Source organism: Miniopterus schreibersii (genome assembly GCF_964146895.1).
Source record: "Miniopterus schreibersii genome assembly, chromosome: 2".
Lineage (NCBI taxonomy): Eukaryota > Metazoa > Chordata > Mammalia > Chiroptera > Miniopteridae > Miniopterus > Miniopterus schreibersii.
In genome coordinates, this window is record NC_138102.1 from 131,092,000 (window position 1) to 131,116,766 (window position 24,767).

Genomic DNA, 24,767 nt, shown 5'->3' on the forward strand with positions numbered 1-24,767 from the left:
CAGTCACGTTAAGTTGAGGACTATGGTCAGACTTAAACCATTATCCTGGAGGTGTATGGCCACTGATTTATCAATGTCTCATTTTTAAGAATGAAATCTTCTCAGGGTTGTTGTATACTCTGTGGATGTATGTCAAATGAAGTATAATGTTATATGCTCTCATAACTTCATAAATAAGAATATATTGCTTTGAGGATGAAATAACATGACAAGCTGTATTTGGCATCTTTATATTAAAAAGGTCATGAAGAGATTAATGGTTGTTGGCAGCTGGTCAAATTTCTTTGATGTCCACTATTTTTCCCTCCACTGGAATTCTGCATTTGTCACTCCCTGAACGAGTTGCCCACACATTTATGCACATAAATTATGGTGCCTTTATTACATCACTTTCAACCTATTTGGATAAAAGCATGGTTGGATTTTTTTTTCTGTGTGCAATTTCCATTTTGGTGGCATTTCTGCTTCCTAATAAATTCCAGACAAAGTATATACCTAAAGCCTGTTTTTTATGTATTTCAGCTTTCTATGTTCAGCCATGCTTTGTTTGGGAGTTGTCCTGCTAGGAAATTACTTAGATTTATGAATATTTGGAGGACTTTTTTCAGAAATGGGGGTCTGGAGATTCATATAATCCCACTGTATATTGTATCTCTCTCTGTTTTTTAACAGTGTATTTCAATTTTTGGTAATTTGGAAGAGATATTTAATAACCTATCAACTTAATTTGATTATTTACTTACAGTTTTAACTTTGATCTCTTTTTTAAACAATTATCAGAGGATGTAAAAAAGATTCCAAAATGAACTCTGACACAGATATAAAAGGTACTGCCTCTATTTATGTGGTTTTCTGGTCTTTAAAGGCAGGCAAACTTTTCCCACTTCCACCATTTCTCTAGCATGGAATGTAAAGGTGCCCAAATATGCTCAAATGGTCTCAGCTCACACTTAACACTTTCTGTTACTTCTTTTCTGCATTTCTCTACATTCTAGATGCAGAAGTTAACATTTTCTGTTACTTAAAAACAATGTCTAGAGGATAAATTTTGTATATTTTTATTCTGGTTCTATTGTTTTTTTCTTTTAATTTTTTGTTTGTTTTTTATTGATTTTAGAGAGAGAGGAAGGGAGAGAAACATCGATGTGAAAGAGAAACACCAATCTGCTGTACCTTATATGCCCCCTACTGGGGAATGAGCCCCCAACCCGGCATGTGCCCTGACTGGGAATCGAACCAGTGACCTTTTGGTGCATGGAACGCTACTCAAACAATTGAACCACACCAGCCAGGGCTCTTCTACTGTTTTAATCCTAACACACCACTGAGTAAATGTTTCCTGGGCAAATAAAAATTCAACCCAATACCAAATTGATAAAATCAGTTTATTGATTTTGCTTAAACAACAAATTAAATAGGAAACACATTAGAATAACACCTGCAGTCTGGCCAGTGTGGTTCAGTGGTTGAGCATCCACCCATGAACTTGGAGATCACAGTTCTATTCCCGGTCAGGGTACATGCCCGGGTTGTGGGCTCGATCCCCAGTTGGGGGCGTGCAGGAGGCAGCCGATCAATGACTCTCTCATCATTGATGTTTCTCTCTCTCTCCCCCTCCCTTCCTCTCTCTGAAGTCAATAAAAACATGTAAAAAAACAACAACAACACCTGCAGTCTCTCAAAGTAAAAAATATAAGTTTGTTATATTCAATATATTAAGGATTTAGTAATATAAAATCTATTAGATTTACTGAGAAACCACTCTGACCTCTGCAAGGATGTGTGTAACTACATGACTCAGTTATCCAGCTCAATGGGCTAGAGTCCCAGGTTCACAGAAATCCACAGAGAAACATCAAAGTGTGATATTTTTAACTTCCAACCCCATAGAATTTTTACCTGCCTGGACTTAGGGAGACTGGTTGCACTGCTTTCTGGTGGAGATGATTGTGAACATGTTCAGAGCCGGGTCCTGGGTAGGGATTGGGGATGGGTGTAAAGAGAATAAAAGCCCCTAGACCAATAGACAGGCAATTATTTGAAGACTGACTATAATAGATGCCACACAACCAATTTCAGTATTATATTCTCTAGGAAAGTCACTTGAGGTACCACTCATACCTATTAGGATGATTATAAAAAAGGCAAGAAATAACAAGTGTTGGCGAAAATGTGGAGAAAAGGGAACCCCTGTGCGCTGCTGGTGGGGATGTAAGTTGGTGCAGCCGTTATCAAAAACAGTGTGGAGGTTTATAAAAAAACTAAAATACAGCTACCGTGTGATCCGGCAACTTCCCTTCTAGACATTTATCTGAAGGAGATGTAATTACTAACTCAAACAATATCGGTACTCCCGTGTCCCTTGCAGTGTTATTTACAATAAGCAAGGCCTGGGGAAAACCTGAGTGTCTATTGAAGGATCGGTGGGTAAAGACAATGTGGTACAAATATATGTTGTAATGTCACCCGGCCATAAAAGAGAAGAAAGCCCTGCATTTGCAGCAACATGGATGGACCTTGAGGGTATTATGCTTAGTGGAATAAGTCAGGCAGAAAAAGATATATACTGCGTGATCTCACTTACACGTGGAATCTGAAGAAACAACCCCCTCCACCACCAAACTCTTAGATACAGAGAACTGGCTGGAGGTTGCCCGAGGTGGGGAGGGGGGATGGGCAAAATGCATGAAGGGGGTCAAATGGCACAAACTTCCAGTTATTAGACACGTGAGTCCTGGAGATGCAGTGTACAGCCTGATGACTACAGTTAACAAGGGTGTATTTTATATCTGAAGGTTGCTAAGACAATAGATCTTAAAGTTCTCATATAGGCACAAAAAATATTTTGTAACTATTAGGGATTATGGCTGTTAACTAAATGGATTGTGGTAATTGTTTTGCAATATATACATATATCAAACCCTTATGTTGTACAGCTAAAACTAATATAATGTTATACGTCAGCTATATTCAATTAAGATCATTTACATAAAAACAACAACAACAAAATAAGCTAACAAACAAAAAATTTCCCCCCCCCATTCTCAGGATTAATTAAGGGGTGACTACTTGCAGATAGGGTGTTTGTTTTACATAAGCTCATTCTCAATCTTTTTTTGTTTGTTTAACTCAGGAACCTTCTCCATTGCATTAAAAAATAATGTACTCAATAAAACTGGAAAAAAGCAAAAAAGCTAAATTAAAATTGAAAAAAAAAAGTTCACTTAAAAAGTTATGTTTTAGAACAAGGTTTTGGTGACATGCTTTGTGTGTCTTGTACAGCTTGTGAAATGCACATTGTGAAATGCCATTATTACATAGTGTCTTGGTATGTGACTGATTTGAACACTATGCTCAGAGTCAAGCAGAATAAATAAAGCTCATTTATTGAAAGAAATAATAATATTACCTTATGATGGGCTCTACAGAAGAGTTTTAGATTTTCTGCTTTGTTAGAATTCATTCTATTAATATCACAAATATTTACTGAGCGTCTTCTATAAGCCAGGCATTGTCCTGGGCACTTCAGCACCTGAGGCCCTGCTCTGCCTGACCTGTGAAGTACCATAGTAGTAGAGGCGTCACTGGACTCTGGAGGTGGTGGTTATGGTAGCAATGACTGTTGGGTTCAACAAGTAATTACTGAATATCTGCTTTGTAACAGGCCCTCTGCCAGACACAGGCAATAGTACCTCTTTATTACACTTGAACTCTTTACTTTTTGTTATTTTATTAGCATTTATAAATCAACATCCAGGGGACTTAGTTAAAGAACTCAATAGAACTTCCGCAAGCAGGCAAGATCTTGATCACCTGACTAATGATCTCTCTCTCTCTCTCTCTCCCCCTCTCCCCCAAACCCTCTCTCCTCTTTTTCACACATAAACACACCCATCCACTCCTCATTTTATTCCCCTTTGGCAGAATACAAAACAGCCAGCCATCCCTGCCCTCATGGAGCTTATATAACAATAGGAAGAGACAGAAAACATGCCAAAATAAATATGTTGTCATATATTATATTTGCAGGTGACAAGTTTGCTGTGAAGAAAAATAAAGCAGAGAATTGCAATGAGTCCTGGGGGAGTGGACATCATAATTTTAAATAGAGGTGGTCAGAGAAGGTGTCACTGTGAAGGGACATTTGAGCAAAGGCCTGGAGGAGGAGAGAAAGAGAGCTTCTGGGAAAGAGTGTTATAAGTACAGGGAACAAGAGGACACTGCATGGCTGGAGTGACAGGGGAGAGGAGCTCCGCAGATGAGTCAGGGGGGAAGACGAGGTGGGAAGTTGGCAGATATCCCCATGCAGCCTGCTGGGGGTGCTGAACACATCCCAGAGAGTGGGTGGCTTCAACAACAGAAATTGATTTTCCTAGAGTTTTGGAGGCTGGAGGTCCAAGATCAAGGTGCCACCAGCGCTGGTTGCTGGTGAGGCGTCTTCCTGTTTTGTCGATGATGGGCTCTCCCTGTGTCTTCACATGGCCTTCCCTCCGTGTCTGCTCCGGGAAGGAGAGAGAGATCTGGTGTCTCTTGCTCTTCTTAGAAAAACACTAGTCCCATGGGATTAGGACCCCACTCTAACAACCTCACTTAACCTTAAATACCCCCTTAAAGGCCCTATCTGTAATTACAGGTACGTTGGGGGTTAGGGCTTAGATATATGCACGGGGAACACAATTCATTCCATAACAATCCACAATTGCAGACGGTTGTAAGTCAGAGTGAGGTGAGCAGTGGAGAGATGTGATCAGACATTTATTGATTGATTGATTGATTATTGAATTTATCGGAGTGACATTGGTTTGCAAAATCATACAGGTTTCAAGTGTACAACTCAATAAAACATCGCCTGCACACTGCATCGCTTCTGAGAGGCCAGGAGGCCAGTTAGGAGGCTGCTACAATAACGTGGGAGGAGCCATTGGTAGCCGCGAGCCGCAGAGCGCAGGATCTACTGTGCAGGAACTTAAGTGTCATCCGGTCGTAACATTTGCTGTGCTTTGAGCTCTCCTGTGAACCTCCCAATTCCTTTGTGCATCAACCTCTCCCATACAAGATACTGCTGCGTCTTAATCTGTTGTGAAATATGTAAGGAATTTCATATCAATAAAAATTAATATTAACAATAGCCAAAATACCAAAGCTTACTAATGAAACATCAAAATTCAGAACGAAATATTTTGCTTCAAGTCTGGTAGGATGACACTTTCACTCCCTTGCAGTTCAGTAAGTTATCTTGGGTAGAAGGAAAAACAGGTTAAAGCGAGTGTAACTGGTGTATGTGTTGGTTGAGAAACCTGATTTTCTCCCATCTTCACACGGCTGGCTCTTCCTTGGAGTTTTAGCTCCTACGTCTCCTCCTGGAAGAGGCCTTCCTTGATTGCTCCGTCTAAGGTACTCCCTGCTGTCACTTGCCGCCCTATCGCGCCGCTTTGTTTTCAGTATGGCACTTCCACTCGCTAGTATTTCTTATTTGTGCGTTTGTTGCTCACTGCCTGTCTGTCCCTCCGACAATCTGCACTCCAAGAGAACAAGGCCTTTGTCCGCCACTGTAATTCCAGCATCTAGAACAGTGCCTGACCCATAGGAAGCACCCAATAAATATTTGTCAGATGAATGAAAGATAAAAGAGAAAACACGGAGACCCAGTTATATAGCTCACCGAGACTTACAGACTGTGTACGGGGAAAGAAATCCCTTCTGTGTAGTGCCATGTTGAAGGTTGACAGAGGACCACACAGTAGACAAAGCGCTTGGCAGATTTCAGGGCTAGGAGGTTTGTATTTTTGATGGTTTATGTGCAGATCTGGGAGTCAAGAGATTGGGGTTCACATCTGCTCTATCTCCAACTCACTGACTACAGTACAAATCATTAACTTCCGCAAGCATTAGTTTCTCCATCTGTGTGGCGTTACTGGCTAGTTTAAACATTTAGAAACCTTCATTGGCAAATATGACTCTATTTATGCTGTTTCTCTCAGGAGATGGAGTGCCTTGGGGAAGCGAGCCCTGTTTTTCCCTTTGGTTCCTGAACTGCACCTCCTTGGCAGGCAAGGTGATTAATGGCCCTGGATTCCTCTTCTCCGGCTCTCTTTCCCAGCCTCTCCCAAATAGTGTCCTCATTCAGCGAGGCTGTATGACTTTGATGAGAAGGGCAAGGCCTTGATCACCTTAAGCCATGTCTTGGGTTGCCATTCCCTGCCTTCCTTTCTCTTTTCTTGCCTACCCCAGCTTGATGAACCTACCAGTTTTCTACCACCCAGATATGTAAGTGTGGCTCAGTGCCAGAAGGAGGCACACAGCTTTTATTCACCTCCCACTTGGTAGAGGGCAGTAATTAAGTCTTGTGCCCCAACCCAAGAGGCTGTTTCATGCACCTCCCATTTATTTTTCCCTGCCAGCCAGACCTACTCTGCCAGGACAAGGTCTTGGCCCTGTGACCGTCCATCAGATGAGTTCCTTCTTGACTTTGCTGCATCTGCACCTTAGAAGAATCAAGCTTCTCTCTATGTCTGGCTCTGGGGTCTGTCCCCCAGTCCTACTCAACTCTGATGCAGGAGAGATACTGGGACAGGTAGGTAAGGGCATAAGCTTTGAACTCAGCCAGACATGGTTTAAAACCCCAGCTACACTACTAACTCTGTGAGCTTGGGCAAGTTACTCAACCTCTCTGAGCCTTATTTTTCTCATTTATAAAGTAGAGGTGAAGAGCAGTAGCAAGAATTAAATGATGTGATATGGGTCAAGAATTCAGCATGGAGCCTGGCATGCAAGTCTGGAAATTGCTGTTACTGATCAAATGATTTTCACCCTACCTATTACCCACTCATCTGCTTGTCCCTGATGCTAGTATTGCTGGTGCTCAGAAATGTCTTGCTTCATCCTTTAAATAATGATCTTGAAAAAAAGGAAAGTGTTCTAACTCCATGTCTACAGAGGCAGAGTCAAGCAAAAGTTCACGCAGTTTCCTGGAGAATAGATTCGTAGAGACAGCCAATCTGGATGGTTCCAACTGGATTATAACATGTTAATATTTTGTAGACTACTTAACTTTTCTTCAAATGTTTGATGTTAGCAATATACATACACACACACACATATATATATACACACATATATGTGTGTGTGTGTGTGTATATATATATATATATTTACTTATTCTTACCAGAGGGAAAGGAAAGAGAGTAACAGCAATATGAGAGAGAAGCATTGATTGGTTGCCTCCTATAAGGGCCCTGACTGGGGATCAAACCATCAGTCTAGGTATGCGCCCTGACCGGGAATTGAACCCTCAGTCTTTTGGTGCATGGACAATGCTCCAATCAACCGAGCCACCTGGCCAGGGTAGCGATATTTTAACAAAATAACTTTATGCTGAAACTGACCTTATCTGATTTTTTTTTGTACAATAAATGCTGCATTAGCTTCACATACAGCCCAGATTGATGAACTATTTGCTTAGTTACATGGATGGAATTTGTTTCCTTTAAAAAAGGAAATATCTCAATGGGGGCATTTACTATACATTTTCCAACTTCTCAAGTGGTGCAGCAGGTTTTCTTGAGTGGCATGTAATGCCACTTTCTGGTTTTAAGTTCTAACATACCCTGTAGTGCTACAGCAGTGAAGGGGGGCAGAACCTACTGATGCTAAGAAGTCAGCTTCAGCTAAGAGAGAGAGACAGAGGGAGAGAGAGAAAGGAGAAAGGAAGGAAACAATAGGAGCATTATAAGAAATATTTATAAGTCAAATGTACAGAGAAAAACCCCAAACCAAAACCTGTTTCAAAAAATTGTTAGAGGAAATGGTATATCTTTCTCTGTGCTTAAGAAAACAGTTAAAAAGAACTTCACAGCATCAGGTCTATTAAGTACATTTATTCCAGTGATTTCCCAGATATTTCCAAGTTCCATTTAAAACAGAAGTCTCCTATCAAGCAATCCTTTGAAATTATTTACTCTTTTATGGTTGTAAAGTATGGAAACATAATACTTTTAATGGAAACCCTAATAAACAGCACATGCTACAAAGTGTCTACTGATGTGCTTTATAGGTTGGGATTCTTAAGTCACACGAACTTGCCAGTCTACACTTCTGAGCCTAATAAATGCCCAGCGATGTGGAAGAGAGCGCTGGAAGGGCAAGGCCGTGCGAGTGGCTTGGGCCGTTCGCGCTCGCCGGGGAGTTAAGGCAGCCGGAGTCCACCTGCCGGGAGCAGCGGGTGCCAGCGGGCAGGGGCAGGCTCTCCAGAATACGGACTTGGTTTCGCGTGAGGGATGGTGACCTGGTGGGCACCGAAACTTGGAAAAGGTTTTTCTTATGTTCGATGTAAAGGAATGTTTTGTAAAAACCTGGTTGTGAATCCCCAGAATAAAATGGTATGTAATATATTTAGCACATATTTAATTGGCCACAGAAATATTAAAACCACTTGACTTAGAATGTTAAAATGGTATTCTGGTTAAAATCAAGTCCCAATCAAGAAAATTTAATGCACTTTACATAATGCATATTTTCGTACAAAATAAGTATATTTTAAAGTTATAGATCCTTAACTTAATGATGGAATAGTATTAGTCGTTCACAGATGAATTCCCTCTCCCCTCCCCAGCAAATTATTTTTTATTGAAATGTTTTCAAAGCATTCTTGCTTGGGTATGTTTTGATTCAACAATTCAGGCATTCTGTAGTAAACAGTAATTGATTTATTGATATTTGATGGATTCAGACTCACTTTCCTTGGTTTAAAAGTCTTGTTAAAATGTTGTCAATAATCTGTGGGCGTGTGTTTTAAATAATTCTCATTAAATTTAGAATAACTGTGATTAAGAGAATTACATTTCATAGACTAGTTACTATATATTTATTTATTTTAAAATATGTCTGTATTGATTTCAGAGAGAGGAAAGGAGAGGGAGAGAGCGAGAGAAACATCAGTGATGAGAGAGTCATTGATGGGCTGCCTCCTACGTGTCCCCAACTGGAGATCGAGCTGGCACCCCGAGCATGTGCCCTGACCGGGAATCAAACCACAGTCTTCTGGATCACAGGTCAAAGCTCAACCATTGAGCCATGCCATCTGGGCTAGTTATCATATATTTAAATACCAGGTAGATGCCTAGGAGCAGATTGAGGAGTTAATCATGGCTGGCTAGATTCATGTTCTTCGAGCAAATATATTCATTTTATTTATTTAACCTTATTTTTATCAAAGTAAGTGGTTAGTAGGCACTTAAATGGGTAGTGCATCAAAAGCTAAAGCCTCAATTAATTAATATACAAAATATACAGAATTCATTCTACTGTTTGAGACAATTCAAGGCCATGTAGATCAATCCTTCATGAACCTGGCAAAGTCTATCTTTTGCAGAAAGACTTAGACAAGTCCAGAAAAGAATGTCTGTTAGGAATAAAAGGTAGGAAATTCACCTGATTTTGTTCATATTTGCCACTTGGGAAAACAGTTGGCTAACATCTTTTTAAATGTCTTTGATACTGTGGGTGAAATATCAAAGACTGATACTTTTAACAACATTGTTCAGAAATGTCATTTTGATACACTTAGACTATCATGTTTTAGTTTAGTTTTATTTTGAAATAACAAGACATATCTCCCAAACTATCTGGAGAGGTTGGTTTTGTTTCACCAGCCTTCAGCCCACCCTACCCAAGTTTGAAGCATTTTGTTAGATCCCTTTGATCTTGTTTGACTTCTGCTTCATGGAAAAATGCTCATAAACCTTCAGAGCAAAACTTTCTTTACTTTTAGCCCTTATTCAAGAATTATAAACAGTGGACAGATCTATAGCAAAACTATTTTAAGAGCACTTAGGACCCACATGCTAATTTATTTGCTCACCACCAAAAAGAGGCTTGTTTGGTAAAAAAAAGAAGTTTAAAAAGTTCAACTTTGCTTAGTGAAAAAGAACTCCACTTTTAAGTGGCTCAAAGGATTGCTTTTCATTTTTTAAAAAAATAATAAGATCTCTAAAGCAACAATCTTTTTAAAGATGTTATGCCCAAGGATTGACATGACATTTGAAATGGCTTCAAGAATCCTGTTACTCTTGACATGCTGGCAAACATGTCACAGATGTGCTTTCTCAGTGCAGCCAGTCAAGAGAGAATACAAAACCTGCGACTACAAACCAGTCCCCTGAATGCTGAGCAAGAGCAGGCGAGAAGGCATTGTGGCACGAGCACACCCCATTCCTTCTAGTCCATCATGACTCCAGCCTGGTTGTAGCTGCTCCACCAATTATGGGACCCACTGGTGGGGCTCTACCTTCTTAGATGTTGGATAGCGATTGTGGTTTCACATAAAATAAACAAACAAATCTCTGCCATTGGGCATTCTGCAATTCTAAAAATACCTTTCAGTATGGGAAGCGAAAACGGATTAAAGATGGTTTACACTACCTCGTCATAAAAGGGGAGTCTTCTAAGCCTCCCCATGGGAGTTGCACACTGATGCCTCCTGAGCTGAACCAGCACTGGTGAAGGATTTTATTTGAAAAATCACTTAACTTCATGTAAAAATTCAGATTTTAGCTTCTTTTGAAAAAATCAGGTATGACCACACTGGCATTTTTTCCACCAGCATCAACGAGAAATGGTAGTGGCTGCACATTTTATGGAGACAGTTTAATTTTTTAATAATATTTCCTATTCTTTAACTCTTTGTCACTGGGCTTCTTGACTCATTTGTCCATGGCCCTGAGCTGGTATTTGGGTCTGTGAGTCCTGTAGCATAAGATTACTCTGAACTACCAACAATGATATTGGTGTAACTGTGTGAGGGAATCTGCAAAATCTGAATTCTGCTTTCAATAGATATTCATTCTGCAGAACTGGGCCTTCTTCTCTAGCAGGACATTGTGCTGATGCAGAGGTTGTTTGGGAGACCTGCAGGCCATTCTTTGAATAGATTGAATTCAGTGACCTTGGTAGTTACCAGCAAACTTACAATGCTGTGGGGGAGGATCTCTCAGTGGAAGAAACATCTCTTGCCATGTGGGTGCCATATAATATACAAACTCCCAATAGAATGCCAGTTCCAGGAGGTCAGAGATTTTGTTTTATTTGTCATTGAATTCTATGTACCTAGAAGAATGTTTGGCACATATTAGGTGCTCAGTAAGCATTTCTTGAATGAGCTAGATGGACTGTTTAAAACTTTGAAATGTCTAAGTTTCAATTTAAACAGGAACTTTAAACAAACGACTGTTATTACTATTACTGTTTACTTAATACCTTCTACTTGGGAGGTGCTTTACAAATATCATTTCATTTTTGTTCATGGGATTTTCCCACAGAAATTCTATGGGCTAGACATTGTTGACCCCATTGAGACTTGGAGATTTTTAATTGTCTAAAGTTATCCGCATGAAAGCAGCAATGATTTTTACTCAACTGTTGAACTCCAAAATATGTTCTTTCTGTGACTCCATGTTTCCTTTTCACCATAAAACCGTACTTTGAAACATTAAGCTAGAGTGATGATGAATAGATTCTGCCCAAAAGATGCCAAAATACCTAAAAGATTGCTGACATTGTCAATCCAATTGACTGGCTTGGATTTTTTATTCCAGTAAATTAGCTGTTTGGCTGAGTTTACTGATCAGTTCTGGACGATGCAGGGGAGCAGGGTGGGTGAATTGAGTATGCAGGAGTTAATCTGTGAACCCGAATCAGAAAGGGTATAAAAAACCCCAGGTTGGACTGGGTCTTCAGCCTCAGGTTCTTTCCTCTCACCTGGCAACTGGCCTCCCTGACCCTGTCCTTTATCAGCTAGAAAGCCTAAAGGATTGAATTTTCTCTGGGCATCCGCTTTGACCTCTGTATCCCACTGTGGTTTGAAAGCCTGGTCAAACTCCCAAGCTTTTGGCTTTTCTTGCTTTCTGTTGACTGTGTCTGCTTTGTCTCAGATCTTCATTTCTGCACCTTTAGTTCTGGCCCGATAATCTTACTTCAACTCCTGATTTCTCCCCTAGCCTGGCAGTGTGGGGTGTATTTTTGACCTTGAACAGTAGCCAGACCCAGGAGTGCAGCACACAAGACTCAAGGCCTTGACTTACCATTGGAATCATCTGAACTAGTCAACTTAGCATGAGGTGGGGGGGAAGTTGTTTAACATCTGTGTCTCATGATGGCATTTTCCTCCCTTCCCTAGGGAGTTGTGAGGACGCCTTTCATGGTACTTATAAAGTCATTAATTTAAAAATGCTCATGAATTCGAGGTAGTATAGTGATAACATTTAAAAAAAATAAATTTCTGTTGTTATATCTAAAAATAAATATGTAGGTAAACACAAAAACAATCTTCACATACAAAAATCAAATAATTACAAAGCCCAGAATGGAGAATCAAAACTGAAGCAAATGTAGAAAAACAATGACCATTAAAGTGAAATAACGGAACCATTTCTGGAACTGGGATCCATATGGTTTTAGATGACACTTTTGTCTGTTTTCCTTTTCATGATTGTTTTCATTAAAAAAATAATGTAGTTTAGATACAGTAAAATTTACACTTTTTGGTATAAAGTTTTGAGTTATATAAAATGCATACAGTCATATAGTTACCACCATATTAAAAATAAAGGGCAGTTCCATCATACCCAAAATTTTTATGTCTCTTTCTATTCAAAGTCTCCCTTCAACCTCAGTCCTTGGCTATCAGTGACAACCAGTGCAAAATATTTGGATTCCCTAACCATTTGCAGATATTATCTGGCCTTTTTATGCTGCCCTATGGAAATTGGGGTTAGAGCTACCAGTGCTTAAATGCTGACACTCTGGTGACCACTACTGCTGTAATCTTTTTCTCTGACCCAGCAATCTTGTGCCTTCTGCCAGCATCCATGAAACTGGGACAGGCTGACTTGTTAATGTGCAAGTAGGGCAGAATTTCAGACTCTTTATACGGTTCATGACCAGTTGATTTCCTCCTTTCCAATCCATATGATTCTTATTTCTTTTTCTTGCCTTGTTGCATTGGATAGAACTTCTAGTATGAAGTCGAATAGAAGTAATAGGAGGGGACATCCTTACCTTGTTCTCAGTCTTAGGGGGAAAACATGTTTCTCACTATTAAATATGACCTAAGCTCTAAGTTTTGCTAGATACCCTGTGTCAGGTTGTAGATATTCCCTTTTATTCCTAGTTTGCTCAGTTTTTGCTGAGGATTTTTTTTTTCCCCATCTTTTTTCAAGAAGGATAGTGGTCTGTACTTTTCTTATAACATCTTTATCTGGTTTTGGTATCAGATTAATGTTGACCTCATTAAATAAGTGGGATATTTTTTCTATCTCTTCTATATTTTGGAAGAGTTTGTACAAAGCTGTTATTTTTTCTTTCTTAAACGTTTGGTAGCACTTGCCATGAAGTTATTGGGGCCTAGAATTTCTCTTAAAGATATAGGACTATGCAGGTTATCTATTCCTTCTTTAGGGAAATTCTGGAGGAAGTTTCTTGAGGGAGCTTAAGATCCTTGTCTGATAGTTGAAACATCTCATATTTGAAGGTGATTCTGTTCATACTTTGTGTCTTAATAGTGTACTATTTTTGTTTGCTGCTTTGTGTGTCTTGCAACTTTTTGATCAAAAGTTGAACATCTTACGTAGAACAGTATAAACGGAAGTAAATGATAATTATGCCTGATAATGGCATGCCTCTTATTCTTGCTAGGCCTTTAGTTTGTGGGATTGTCAGTAGGGCACAGGCAATAGGGCTGGGGTTTGGTTATTCCTGATGTTGGGGAATGGATTGGAGGTGTTTCCTGTTGCCCTGCGGCAATCCCAGTCTTAGGTAGGTGCTTCATCCTTGGGCCTTAGAGGCAGGACCTTCTCAGTGATCCTTCCGCTCACCCAGCAGTAAGGGATCTCTAATGGCCTGAGCAGTGGATGTATTTCTGTCCTTTCCCAGAGGTTTTCCATTTCTTTCCCCAGCTGCAATATGCCTTCACCTGTACCTTGAGGATGACAGGGTTTAATGCCCTTTCCCCAGTGGGATAAGGCTTTTATCCTGTAGGAGATATAGGAGAGAAAGATATGGACAGGTCTTCACTTCCATGGCTGCTCTTCCCTTTTCCAGGTCTGCACCACAAGAAATGCTTCTTCAGACTCTCATCCTATCTCCAGCTTTCTCATGCACACTGTGTGAAGTGTGTGGAGAAGAGCCTGTAAGTGGGTGTGAATTTCTCTTATGTTTGTGGCTATCAGTAATTCCATACTCTCACTCTCTACCCTTTAAGAATTTGTTAAAAATTTTAGCCAAATTTCTTACCAGCTCATATAGCATCTGGTGTTTGTTGCAGCTAAAATGCCTCTCCTTGGAGGCATCTGTCCTTCTTTACATTTCTTAATTGCCTGCCCTGTGATAGATTCAAGAAAAGTTCTAATTTTATAAATTATCTAGCTTTTTAAAAAAATACATGTTTTTTAATTGGTTTTTAGAGAGAGAGGAAGGGAGAGGGATAGGGTGATAGAAACACTGGTGAGAAGGAAACATAGATCAGCTGCCTCCTGCACGCCCCCTACTGGGGATCAAGCCCACAACCTGACTGGGAATTGAACCAGCAACCTCTTGGTTCATGGGTCAGTGCTCAACTGCTGAACCACACCAGCCAGGCTATCTAGCTTTTTTTGGTTATAAGTGTGAGGTGATGTTCTTTCCTGTTTCCTACACCTCATAGTGAAGCCAGAAATCCTATTTATTGACTTATAAGAAAATTCATTTCTAGATGTTCAAACCAACTACAGGCAAATCTTATTTTATAGGCTAAATATCAGGTCATTTTATACCTCAAGTAATGGAAAATCTGACATAAAATATCTAAGCCAAAAGTTGTTTATTATCTTATTTGAAGAGAAAACTGGAAATGTAAGTTTTAGTTAAATCACTTCAACAATTTTGTTAGGGTTCTAGGTTCTTTCTTTTTTCTGCTCTGCTATTCTCAGGATATTGCGCTGTCCTCTTAGGGTAAATTCCTTCAATGTCCCAAGGTGGCTACCAAAATTCTGGCTATCACATCACAGAGAGAAAAAAACCACCAAACCACACATAAAAATACAAGTAAATTTAATGGCTTCTTTTGTATCTTTATTTTTTAAGAGAAAGAAAAACATCTCGAGAAGCCTCCCCTTAGACTTCCCGCATGTCTTACTCAACAGTATTGGATCACGTGCCCATTGCTCAATTAGTTGCTAGAATAGAAATAGAATGGCCCTGTTCGATTTAACATCAAGATTCACCTCTGGTCTGCGAGGGAACAAATTCCTCTGAAGCCCACAGCCACCTGATAGCTGAACAAAATGAGGATTCTGTTGTCAGCAAAGAAGAACACGGAGAATGTCTGTTTGGTGAGTGACTAATGGCACCTGGTGCATTTACACAGGACAAGAAGGTCCGGCTACAGAGGCAGATGTATTTATTGTGGGTTCAAATCCTGGCCCTTTGAACTTTGCCAAGTACAAAGGGGATAATATTGTACAAATACTAAACATCTGATATTTGTCTTTCTCCCTCGTTAAATCTTGTTTCTTGGCATTCATGCCATGGGGCGTGGAGAATGCCGCCTCAAGCAGATAGAGATGATTCTGGATATGGTAGAGGCTCAGAATATGGTAGCTATTGTTACTCCACAAATGCAGTTAGAGCACATTTAGCTCACGCCTTTTCTCATTACAGGCCCGTTATTGTAGGTGCACTTTCCTCTTTGGGGGAAGATGGGAAAGATTTTCTAGCTCATATACAGAGTGACCCGCCTTTAGCTGACCACCTCTTAGGTGACAGCAAGGGACAGGGGCATAAGGCATAAATGGCAATTGAAGGCTCTTCCATTAAGGGGAGGGTCCTATATTCCCCTCTGATCCAGGTGAGCCACAGCTATGGAGTGAGGAGGGACAGAGACGTAGGGGGAAGTGAGAGAGCTCTACAGGGAACAGTGTTTATCTTTCCATCCGCAGCTGTGGGACTCTGCAATGAACACGAAAAGTAATAGCGCTGGACAAGTAATGAATAGTTTAGATAAGTCTAGAAAGACTCCTATTTATCTTTTACTATAACATGAGAATAAGACACTGTTCAGGTTAAAGTGCAATACATTTAAAATAGGACAAAAAAAACCCCAAATGTGTCTTTTTGGCACATCACTCACCAAAGAAATTGTGTTGCTTTAGTTTTCCTAAAATTTATGCTTAGTCTTATTAATCTCTCAACATATTTATTTCCCTAAGGCCCTAGATCGTGTCAGATCCTTCTGGCATAGTCTTTCCAAATTGAAAGTTACAACCACTCTCTAAAAATCGGATGGGCCTCCACCCCTAATTTGGGTTCAATGCAGAGACACATCAAGGGGGTATGAAAAGGTTTATTACTTTCTTAATTGAGGCTTTTCTGGGAAGAGCAGGGAAAGAACACCAGGTAGGTCTGAAAATGTCTGAGAGAGCTTGGGGTTTTACTGTGTATAGGGCCAGTCAGGCTGAGGGTGTGCAGGAGTGGAGACTTGTCTGGCTTGACGCTCCCACCACAGCCAAAGGAGGGAGCACTCCCAGCCCTCTGTCAGCTTGCCCAGGTGTGGGGCAAGGGAAAGAGACAGAGGGGAGGCTTGAAAGCTGTCAGTGGTCAATATCAAAAAACGGAATCACAGTCTTTATTAAAGCACGGCATCTAAAATGGTTATCCTGGAGAAGTTCTATTGAATGTGATAATCTAGCTGTTTGGATCTCTCAAGAGCTGGTGGAAGTTGCAGGAAAGGGAATGAAGAGAGAATAGAGAAGAAAGGAAGAAACTTGCAAAATCTTTTGCTAGTATTAGTTACTTTTTCTGGTTCTCGATAAAATTCAAACTTACTGCTTTTCCTCCTGCCCCTTTGCGACCAGGTCCCTGCCTGCCTGTCATTGACTAAGCTGCCCTGTCATTGACTAAGTTTCAGCCCCATTGGCCTTATATTTTTTTAATGCTTTACAATTTTGAAATATTTTGTGCATACCAAAAAGTGTGCACTTTTCACAAACTATTTTAAAAATGTGTTTACATACCCACAACTCAGATGTTAAATATACAAACAATTCTCGTTATTTGCAGAGGTTATGTTCTAGAAAGTCCCAGCAGCACCAAGTGAATGAGTAGTGAACCATTGCTCCTAGGAGGAATGCAGGGTTAGGTTTCTGCGAGCCTCTGGTCAATATTTCATCAACCGATCAGCACATAACCCTACTTTATGTGTATTTCTCTTTAAAGACACCTCATTTAATATTTATCATTAATTAATTAACATTGAACTCACAGCAACAACACTGGAACTCATGCCTGAATGAAGATTATCTAACATATGTTTTGTCAGACTTCTTAATTTTTGCCAAATTACTTAGTATAAACTGCTCACTTTTGTTTAATCTGCATTTTCCTAATTACTAGGGAAGCTGAAAATCTTTCAGTGTGGTTATTTGCCATGTGGTATCCTTTCGCTGTGCGTTGCCTGTTCATATCATTTACCCATTTTCTATCCGATGGTCTCCTTCTTGTAAATTTATAGATTTTTAAAATGTACCTTATGTATACTAATATTTTTTATTATATTTTCTACATCTGCTTCCAATAGTGTGTCTTTGAATTTTGAAATCATCTCTGTATTATTATTATTTTTTAACCCTCACCCAATGATATGTTTTTATTGATTTTGGAGAGAGAGGAAGAGAGAGGGAAAGATCAATTGGTTGCCTCCCATATGTTCCCTTGTAGCAGGACAGTAAGAAACTAGGAAAATCCCTGGGCAAGTGGAATGGGGAAACTGAGACAAGAAAATTAAACAAGGCCAGGCAGTTTGGGCAGCTTGCAGCCAGCCTGTGAACTGCAAGACTTTATCTTCCCTAACCAAGGACACTTGAGAGCAAATGGTTCATACCCTCCTCCCTGACCAGGGGATACATAGCTTAAATCACCCTGGCCAGGAAAACAGAACAAAGACCCAATTAATGCCATTTGTGTCAGCTAAACTCAAGGACGGATGAAGTTGGGAAACAAATAACAAAAACCCCATTAAAGCCAGATAGACCTAAGATAAAAGTAAAACAGTAAAACAGACCAAAGAATTATCCCAAACTCCCCTGTACACTCATTTTAATGCATCAGCATATTTAAAAATATATATATATCTTTATTGATTTCAGAGAGAGGAAGGGAGAGGGAGAGAGAGAGAAACATCAGTGATGAGAGGGTCATTGATTGGCCGCCTCCTGCATGCCCCTGCTGGGAATCGAGCCTGCAACCCCGGCTAGGAATCGAACAGCAATCTCCTGGATCTTATGTCGATGCTCAGCGGCCGAGCCACACCCAGCTGGGCTGCATCAGCATATTTTAAAGTGTACCTAGAAAGCTGATGAATATTCTACTGAAACCTTCCCCTAAGATTCTTGCCTATGGAAAAAAAAAAATGGATAAAAAGCCCTCAGGACAAAGAGTCAATGCAAGTGTATTCTAGAGCATGCTCATGCCCCTTCCTGGGCATGAACTTTTTATTTCGTTCTAATTTCTAAGGGTCCCCATAAGACTTGCAGCCAAGGGAGCTGTGGGCAGTAGCAGTTTGACCCAGGTTCACCGCCTGATCCTGTCTCCAAGGCCCCCTTTTTCTCTGACTTCCCAGTGAGTTAAAGCAGCCCTGCCTTGGCTCACTTCTTTCCTATAACTTCTAGGGAGCCAAAGCAGAGCACCACCTAGGCTCCCTCCTGTTGTTTCTTCTACCTAATTTCTTCCTTCATTTCATTGTCTCCAGCATTAATAAACATACTCTCAAACTCATCTCGACTCCTGTTTCGAAATCTTTCTTACACGAAGTCAAGGACTCACACACTGCAGGCCGGCCTGAGGCAGACCTGCTCTGGGCGGGACCCTGTCTGGTAACACCCTGACTGGGGATCCAACCACAACGTCAGGTGTGTGCCCTGACCAGGAATCAAACCCGAAACATTTTGGTGTGTGGGACGACACTCCAGCCAAGTGAATCTTTACATTTTGTTTAGAAGGTTTTACCATACAGAAAATTTGATTGCTTAAATGAGGTAAAGTTTGTGTTTTATTTAAGAAATTCTCTATTTAGAGGTCACAAAAATATTCCTATATATTGATACTCTCCCCATTGTCTTCTCAGTTTTAAAGTTTTGCTTTTCACACACTGTTAATTAACCTGGAATTCTTTTTATATATAGGTTATGTAGGGATTTAAAAAAACAAACCCATCAGGATAGTCAGTTTTCTCAGCTTCATTTATGAGATAGACCTTTCTTTCCCCACTCTTCATTACGCCACTTTCAGGAGCCCCCAGGCACAGATACACATACCAAACTCTCCACATGTCTGTGTCAGTTTTGAGGTTTTCGAGCTTGTTCCATTAGGTCATCTACTTACGCTCAAGCTGATAGCACATTGTTTTAAGTACCAAACCTTCAGAATAAAACCTTGTATTTGAGAGGGCAAGATGTGCCCTTCATTCTGATTTCTTCAAAATTTCCCTGATTCCTCTCGATCCTTTCCTCTTTCATATGACTTTTAGGATTAGCTTGTCAATTTCAATCAGAAACCCTGTTAAAATCTGGGTTAGAATGGCAACAAATTTACAGATAAGTTTGGAAAAGAGTGTCAATTTTACAAGTTTGAGTCTTTCCACCTACTAATATTCTATATCTCTCCATGTATTTATGTCCTTTAATACATTTTTATATTCTTTATTAAGATATTATACATCTTTTTTTTTTTTAAATATATCTTTATTGATTTCAGAGAGAGGAAAGGAGAGGGAGAGAGAGATAGAAACATCAATGATGAGACAGTCATTGATCAAGCCTGCAACGGGGCATGTGCCCTGACCGGGAATCAAACCCCGATCACCTGGATCCTAGGTTGAATCTCAACCACTGAGCCATGCCCAGCCAGGCAAGATATTGTACATCTTTTGTTAAATTTGTTATCTGCCTTAGATCTTTTTGCTGTCATCGTGAATGAGATTTTTTTTCTTTAATTAAATTTTCTACATATTTTTTTAGGTATAGTAAAGCTACTATTTGAATATATTGCTTCTCTAGCCAGTGACTTGGATGGGCCCTCACTAATTTATTAAAATAATTGTGGATTACCTTTAATCTTATAAGTAAATAACTATGTCACTGGGTAATATTGATCATACTATTTCACTTTTCCAGCTCTTCTTTCTTTCTCTCCTTTTGCTGTTTCTTGTTTATGGATTTCTGCCTGAATAGAACCAGTAACAGGGAACACCGTTGCCTTGTGTCTGACTCCAAAGAAAATGCTTCCGAGTTTCCCATTAAGTCTGATGTTTGGTTTGGATTGTTGGTAGGTATGTACAACAGATTAAGAAATTTTTCTTTATTCCAAATTCACTTCATGTTTCTTTCTTTTTCCTTCCTTCCCTTCTCTCTCTTTTTCCCCTCTTTCTCTTTTCTTCCCACTCTTTCATTTCCTGTTTTATTAGTAAATGTTAAGTTTACCAGCAGTTATGCTTTGCGCATAATTTTTCCCATGCTATACTGCCTTTGAGGAGTTGTGATATTAAGATTTTGCTGGCTTCATATAAGGAATTGGGGAGCTCCTTCTTTTTTTAGTCTTTAGAACTATTATGTAAAACAGGAATTATATATTCTTAGAGGTTTAGTAATATCTGGTCTAATACCTTTAAGATATATATTAAGCATGTTTAATAAACTTAATATTAATGATTATTAAATTAGTAGATAATAATAATTTTATTAATACCAATAGTAAAATAATATAATCATATATGATTATTAAATTACTATATAAATAATTATGTAATAGTATATAAATTATTAATTTAATGTATTTCATGCATTAAATGCATATAAATTAGAAATTAATATTTAATAGCTCCCTCTTACCTCACAGTTGAGGCGAAAGCTGTGTTAGAGCTACTCTGTCATTGCTGTAGTTTTCCACTTAGAAACCTTTTTGTCCTCTGGAAATTAGCAAACTCCCAGGTGATCTCAACATTTTGAGAAATACAGACCTAGCTTTCTGACTGATTCTCAGAGACACTCACTCCTGGTGTCTCCTGTTTTTCCAGTGTTCACTGGGGTGATCGGGGAAATCACCTTACTGGGAGATTAGGGCCTGTTTCAAATGCAGAGCAATGGGGCTCTATAGGAAAAGAAGCGTTTACACCTTTCCACTTGAATCCTACCCATCTTCAAAGGTCTCTGAATAAACTTCATCCATAGCCGAAATTCAAGGGCAGACAGTTTTGGTTTTAATAAAGCACCGTTGAATATTATCACAGGCTATTCATCCATGTCAAAATAAGAAAGTAGAGATGTCAATTGCCCAATCACCTACCATTTGAATGTTCCTTGTAGATGCTTTTAGCTGCCGTAAGTCTTCTACCCTAAGACAAGGCCAGCCCTTTCCTTCCATTTGTGAGATGTAGAACTAGCATGACATCTCTGATGTGCTTAGGTGCCCTCTCTTCCAACCCAGGACCTTGTTCTGCCTTCTAGCTATGAAACCATCATGGACGCACAAGCTCAAAATCCCCACACTGGGTCGTCTTTCCGCCAGTCAGGGACTAATGGACTTCATCAAATCATTGAAAAGAAAGATCACCTGATCCTTCGTTTTCATTTTGGAAATTTATATTCCCTTCCCTTTCACCTTTATTCCCTGAGATCAGCATTGCCTAGAGATTGTTCTTACCACAATTATGCTGCTTCCCAGAAACTCTGGAGCTGGCGGGCAAGAGCCATCCCAGCCACACCCGGCCCCTACGTGCCACCACCCTTACTCACAGCTCCTGTGGGTTTTTCCAAGACAGAGAAGATTCAAAACACTCTGTGAGGCAAAATGGCCCCAGGAGGAGATTCGTGCTAACATAACAGAGTCTGACAGGAGCACAGCTCATCCCAACCCCTCACCCATATCAGAATGCATATTTAGGAAGAATTGCCAAGTACTAAATAGAAAAAACACACAGCTTCATTCTTGTGGTTTTTGTATCCCCATTTCAGACAGGCTTAGACAAATTCTACTAATTCTGTTGCTAAATGATGGCTCTGAAGGCATTTCCAGCAACTCGAGGGAGAAAGGAGACAGGGAGGGAGGAGAGGAAGGGTGGGTAAGACAGGCCTGGGGGCCCTGGCGGGGCCACCCAAGCTGCCGTGGGAAGCTGCTGCCACTCACCTTACAAATAATTAGAAACTTTGCTTTTATTGAGGTAGAGGTTGTGGGGGTCAGAGGGCACACAGTGAAGAAGAGAGGAGAGGGAAGGTGCAGCCTGTCTGCAAGGTGAGGTCAGCCCAGTCCTGCGATCCTGTGCGGAACAGCCGCTGTGCACACAGGCGAGTGACGTCCACCTGCTGGCTGAACGAGAGGACAGGACGCGGGCTTTGGTGGCTGTCCAGGTGCCAGGACTGAGCAAAGCAGGCCCAAGATGATATGCTTTTGGTATTCAAAGCAAAGTATGGTACTGGAAACATGGATGGGTCTAAAACACGATGCCCAAGCAGCTCACAGACGGCATGAAACCAAGAGTTGAAAGAAGGATTAGTAATTGGATCTGGAACAGATTTAGGAGGCCAGGCCTGGAAAAGTCCTGCAGAGAACGCCTTTGAAGGACACATCACAAGGACCCCACGGCGCAGGGAGACCTGGACAGGGCCCAGCTTGGATCAGAGGAGTGAATCACAAGGTTTCGCCCTCAGAGGATGGACACGTCAGAAGAGGAGACCGCCACAGAAACCGAGAAATGTGCATCATGTCATAGCTCCCCTCATGGGCGTAACCTCTAAAATGCTAAGGTGAAAGGGAGGGAGAGCCTCGCCGGGTCTGCTGTGGGGTCAGCGTCATGGAAAGTTTTGCAGAGGCCATGATTAAGCAAGGTTTGGAGAGATGCTGACAGGTAAGGATGTGGGAAAGACAGGCAGAAGGGCATGTGAAAGACGGGAGACATAAAACAACAAAGCGTGGGGGGTGAGATCATGCTGCAGGGGAGCAGGGAGGGTGAAGGTGAGAGTCAGGACTGGAGGGGGGCCCAGGGCTGGCATGTGATGGAGGGCCTCGAGTTCGTGCGAAGGAGCTGGGTTTGTTTTGATTTTCATCAGAAGGTGTGGAGCTGCTGATGTGTTATAACCAGGGCTGTGTGACTTCCTCGGTTTTGAATTTTTAAGGAATCAGTTCCCGGAGGGAGTGGCTGTAGCATACAAGATTCATTTGTGCTCCAAGAAGGAAAGGGCTTGGCCGGTCAGGAAGCTATTGCAATGGCTCAGGTCAAGGCTAGTAAGGCTGGGACCAGTGTGGTGGCAGTGGTGTTGGGGCAGGGCGGGGAGAACAGATCCAAGATATAATTAAGACTTGATTGGGAGTTAGCTCTAAAAGGTGAGGCAGAGTCATATAGACGACCAGGGCAAATGCCATTCGTCCTTCTGCTATCATCTCTCATGTTCCTAACTTTCCATTGCACTTGACCATATAGAATACATGTAAACCGAAAAGCCCACCTCATCTGCAACCCCCTACTAGCCTTTCCAAATTTGTGTCCCACTGCTCTGCCCCTTGCTCTCTGTGCCTGGCCGCACTGGTCATGTCAAACACTCTGAGGATGCTTCTACCTCAGGACCTTTGCCTGTCCCATCTTTCCGTAACACTTTTCACCTAGATCCCCTTATGTCCAGCACTCTGGTTTCTTTCAGGTCCCTGACCAAGAATCAATTTATCAGAGAAAACTTCTCTAATCATCTATTGAAAATAAAAACCATTCCTCCCTTGTAATTTAAAAAATATCCTTACCTAATTTTCTACGGAGTACTTAGCCATCCCGTAGAAGTTCTGACTATTTTGGAGAAGTTCTGACTATTTTGTGGTAACTGGTAATGTCTAAAGGTTAGTGGTGAAACATAGAAAGAAATACATCTGCTCATGCAACTTGTCCACTGCAGGCCAGCAGGGGGCTTCGCTGTGGTGGCCACTCACCATCTCAGAGTGATGAGGCCTCGCTCACAGACTTCATCCGCAAGTACTGCAGTGGCCGTAAGGGAATGTGGTGGTTTGTGAGCTGGCTCTTAAAGATTCTGCTGGCAAGGGACATGTAACTTCTATTCCTATGTCATTGATCATGACAAGTTACATGGCCACACTTACATCAAAAGGGAAAGGAAGAATGATGTCACCACGTGCCCAGCAGGCATGGAACCAGGAATATTTGGTGAACAGCACTAAGTTGGCACCATAATATCAGATACATTATACAGGGTGGGGCAAAAGTAGGTTTACAGTTGTTCTTATGGAAAAAGACATGCAGGTTATGATTACTGCAGTAGCTTTATTAACTCTGTGTTTCGAGTACTCACAAGTGTAAACCTACTCTTGCTCCACCCTGTAGTTATTTCTTTGTTGTCAGTCTCCCTCCTCCAGGTTTTGAGCTGCCTAATAGCGAAGTCTTTACTTTGTGTCCTGCGGTTTCTCTGATGTTTAGAACATGCTTGGCATGCAGTAAGCACTTAATAAACATTTGTTGAATGATTGGATAAATGTCTAAGCTTTTTCCCCAAGACTGAAACTCCTTGAGGGCACACTCAATGCTCATTTATCTTCGTGTCTGCTTTGATTTCTGGAGAGTGTCTTGGACCTCCTGAACATTCATTAAACATTTTCCCAGTGAAAAACAACCTATGGCTTCAGACCATGCCTCCTGTTTTTCAGAACTCAAAAATAAAATATTTTTCAGCTAAGAAAATACTGGAAAC